The sequence below is a fragment of the Rhamphochromis sp. 'chilingali' genome (genome assembly GCF_963969265.1).
Source record: "Rhamphochromis sp. 'chilingali' genome assembly, chromosome: 21".
Lineage (NCBI taxonomy): Eukaryota > Metazoa > Chordata > Actinopteri > Cichliformes > Cichlidae > Rhamphochromis > Rhamphochromis sp. 'chilingali'.
Window position 1 is genome coordinate 2,668,101 of NC_137949.1, and position 4,814 is coordinate 2,672,914.

At 40.1% G+C, this 4,814-nt stretch overlaps 1 long non-coding RNA gene across 1 annotated transcript in view; it reads right to left on the reverse strand.

The window, feature by feature from the left end:
• The window catches only part of LOC308389773, a 140,477-nt gene that overhangs the window by 101,857 nt on the left and 33,806 nt on the right, over positions 1–4,814 (reverse strand). The window lies entirely within an intron of this gene.

A 4,814-nucleotide genomic window follows, 5' to 3' on the forward strand; every position in this document is an offset into this window, starting at 1 on the left:
CTCTCCCTGAAGTTAAATGTCAGTCTGAACTAGAGCATTAAACTAGGAGGAAATAAACCTTTAAAAACTGCCATCTTGACTCCTCAATCACTGCTTTAACTTTATATTAGTCCATCCTATCCCTAGCCTGATAGCTAAAGTTAACTTTAAAAGGCAGTTACAATTGATATCTTAAATTCACATGTTTTTTCATATACATTTCTAAGTCAGCACAAACTAACTACTTGGCCAAGCTTAAAATAAATTCAATTATATTAAGATTACTATCTCAAGTTATCCTACATCATACCTTATGAACAAATCATCTCAGTCAAATCAGGCCTGGAAAGGTGGAAGAATGGACCATAGAGTTTTCACCTCCTTACCTATGAAATAAGCATGATGAAAAGGACTTAGGTCCTATGAACTTTTAAGGATGTTTTGTTTATGGCAAATATCACAAATATCATTATTTTGGACACAAACTGTAATCTTGATTATTTAACAAGGTGATTAAGTTAAACATTTACTCAACTTTAAAAATATATATTTCTAAACAATTAAATTTCCTGAAATTTAAATTCAAATAAAAGAATTACCATCTAGCCCTGCAGGCTGGTCAAAAAATTCTCTCCACCACTTCTTGTCGGTTGGTTAGCTATCACCAGTTTGTCCATCTGTACCTGGAAGTCCCATAGGATCTTAGCTCAGTCATTGTGAACCACCCTAGGGGGCATACCCCTTTTAGACCTAGGTACTTCCAGGTTATACTTAGCACAAATGTTCCTGTACACCAGCCACCAGCCGCTGTATGTCGTTCTTACTAGTACAGCCAGGTTCTGCTATGGTTCCCTAGCAACTATGAAATTAGTGGCTAATAATGTTTTATACAGCATTGTTTCGGGTGGCTGTGGCTCAGGTGGTAGAGCAGCTCAGCTACTGATCGGAAAGTTGGTGGTTCGATCCTTGGCTTCCCCAGTCTGCATGCCAAATATCCTTGGGCAAGATACTAACCCCAAGTTGCCCTCCGATGCGTTCATCGTGTGAATGTAGTTTAGTTTGCACTTATGTTTAGAAGTAAATGGGTGAATGAGGCATGTTGTATACAGCGCTTTGAGTACTCCGGGAGAGTAGAAAAGCGCTGTATAAGAATCAGACCATTTACCATGTTTTACATAAATAAAGCAGGAAATCTTCATTTTATCTAATTTGTCTTACTTTAGTTGACATGTTTCATTGGTATAAAATGCATCTGAGGCTGAGAGACCATGGGACTGTAAAAACATGATTAGGCTGCAACAGTAAATTTAACATTAGCTAGTAAACAGCAGTTAGCTAATGTAGTTCATGAGACTAGAGTCTGTTACACTTTGGTATTATAATGGAAATATAATATGGAAATATAATATGGCCATCATTACATTTTTTATTTTAACATATGAAATATATTTAATCCAAATTTTACAACAGCGAAATGTAACTCTGTTTCAAATACTGAAGTTTAGTAAAAATTCAAGGTGCATTTATTTCTGTTTGATATCACTCTTTATCTTCTCACAAACAAATATGTCACAGCTTATATACGGCTGTATTATATATACACTACCAGTCAAAAGTGTGGACACACCTTCTCATTTAATGGACTTTCTTTATTTTAATGACTATTTACATTGGAAAATTCTCAGTGAATGCATCAAAACTATGTAGTAAACAAAAAAGTGTGAAAAAACATGTTTCATATTTTAGATTCTTCAAATTGGTCACACTTTGCTTTGATTACTGCTTTGCACACTCTTGGCATTTGCTCAGTGACTCGATGAGGTTCATTCATTGATGCCTTCAGCAAAATTCTGCAACATTAATAGTAATGAACATACAGAAAAACCATTAAATGAGAAGGTGCGTACAAACTTTTGACTGGTTTTGACTTGTTCTTTAGCACCACTCCATTTATCTAAAACATTTTAGTTCAGGGGCCACATGGAGAAAAGTCTATTCTCAAGTGGGCCGGACTGGTAAAATCATTGTATATATAACTTAAAAACAACAACTTCAGATTGTTTTCTTTGTTTTAATACGATCAACATAAAAATAAAGCTAGAGCCTGCGGACAGTATGTTCAAAATAGTACAGGCACAACATAGCTAATAATCATAAAACATCTCAAGTTATTTGAAAATTCTGAGGACAAAGAACAAGCACACAGTGCCTCAGTGATTCACAGAACTGTTTCACAGATCACAGAACTACATCAGGGTGTCTCTTGCAGCACTTTCAGTGGGGTTGCATAGTTTATTTGACTCCTGATACCTGGCATCTTTTAGCTTTCACCAGCTCATCAATATCAGGCTTCACATCCTGAGCGGCAGCTAACTTCAGGATGTGATTCAAGTGCCTGTGCGTGAGCCTTGAGCGCAGTTTTGTTTTATTTATGCTCATTACAGAGAAAACTTGCTCACAAAGATACGCGGTTCTGAATATGCACAACAGTTTTGCAGCGAGGGCTGTCAAGTTGGGGTAACCTGGCAAGAGATTCTGATAGAATGTGTTCAAGCCAGCTGCGGCAAATTTGCCCTTCAAATCCGAGTCACGCTGCAAGTCTATTATTTCAAGTTGGATCCGGACGGGCAGATCAAAGGGATTCACGGTGAACGGCGAGCAAAAAACTTTGAAGTCTTTCCCCAGTTCACCAAAAATCTGAAATCGTTGCTCAAACTCTAGTAACAGTCCCGTTATTTTATCTTTAAACCGCTTCATATCTGCCACACTTTGGAAGTGAGCTGCATCACCACCAGCGAGCTGCGTCTCCCACAATAACAGCATCAACTTGAAAGAACGTATGCTGTCATAATACTGCGTGACAACTTTGTTGCGTCCTTGCAGCTGTTTGTTCAAGTTATTCAGGTGCTCTGTAACATCCACCATAAATGCAAGGTGCTGCATCCATTCTGCAGAATGAAATTCTAACACTGGTTTGCCCTTTTCTTCCATAAACTGTTCAATTTCTTCTCGTAAATCAAAGAAACGCCTCAGCACAGCACCTCGGCTCAACCATCTTACCTCAGTGTGGTAACGCAGGCCATAGATGTGGTCTTTCTCTCTGAGAAGACTGTCAAACTGACGGTGATTGAGGCTTCTGGATGAAATTAACAGTTTGGATGACCACCTTCATGACGTTATCTATTTTCAGTGACTTGCAACACAAAGCCTCCTGGTGCCAAATACAGTGAAAAGTCCAAAAACCACGTCCTCCATTTGCAGATTGCACTTTATCTCTGAACTTTTTTACAACGCCTGCTTTCTTCCCGATCATTGAGGGCGCACCATCTGTAGCCAGGCTGACAGCGCGGGACCAGTCCACTCCGACCCTGTCCAGCGCGCCGACAGCTGCGGTCGTTGTATCTGTCATCGGTACCAACTCCACGAACTCCTCGGTGACGGTCAATGTGTCATCAACTCCGCGGATGAAAATTGCCAGTTGTGCAACATCTGTAATGTCCGTGCCTTCATCAATTGCAACTGAAAACACAATAGATGACTTTATTTTTGGCTTCAACTGGCTGTCCAAGTCCGCTGAAAGATCAGAAATCTTGTCGGCAACTGTGTTTCTTGTCAGGCTGATATTTGCAAAGGCCTGGCGCTTTTCAGGGCACACAATCTCCGATGCCTTCATCATACATGTTTTTACAAATTCACCCTCACTAAATGGTTTTGAAGCTAGTGCAATGTCGTTAGCAACGAGGTAGCTAGCTTTCACTGCAGCATCACTGATGTCTCGGCTGTGAGTAAACACAGACTGCTGTTTCTTCAGACCCGCCAACAGTTCATTCACCTTCTCTCTTCTCCGCTGTCCTTGAAAGTTGTCATATTTGTCGGCATGAAGACTCACATAGCGGCGATGGAGGTTATATTCTTTCAGCACTTCAACATGCTGGGAACACACCAAACATACAGCTTTCCCATTCACTTCCGTGAATAAATAGGAGGATGACCATTTTTCTTGGAACACTCTGGATCCACTTTTCTCTTTTTTGACAGAGACATATTGCACATCAGGTTTAAATTTTGCGGGCAAAACAAAGTAGCTCACAATTGCTATTGCACCATCCAATGGACACAATTGGAACAGCAGTTTCTTTATTTAAAAATTGCTGCTCATTTTTATACTTTACAAAATCATCTCACAGGCCGGATTAAACCCATTTGCGGGCCTGATCCGGCCCGCGGGCCGTGCGTTTGACACCCCTGATCTAAAAGCTTACTTAAGTGGGTAAAACGAAAATTCACAAGCTGTGATCAATTGCATCTGATAAAATGAAGAGTAGACTGATCTGCTCATAACCTCTCCAACAAATATGAATGAAAACACATAGCATCCTTATAAAATATGATGTAATTTGATCTTTTTCCACCGCTACCTGCATTCCAAATATTTTATTTTTGTGAGACATGTATGCCACTCTAAAATGATCACAGATCCATCCGTGGCGACCCCCGGCGCCTGTCTCCTCGCTTCCATCACACCTCCCCCGCTCTTCCTTATCTCCAGCCTAACCTTTATCAACGAATTCAACGTAACATCGCGCTGTTATGTACTCTGTGTCGTACTAACTACACTCCTTTATAGCGGCATGGTCAATGATGGTGCGTGCTGTCTGGGAAGACAAACTGTACAAACCATGGCACATGTGGTCTGTCGCCCCTGGTGGAGGTTCTTGTGCAGACAAAAACAAAACAAAAGCAGCATTCAAGACTGCGAATCACTAACAGCTTGATTGATTTGGCCTTTTTTAAACAAATAATTTATACCACAAGGTTTTACGTAGAAATAAACT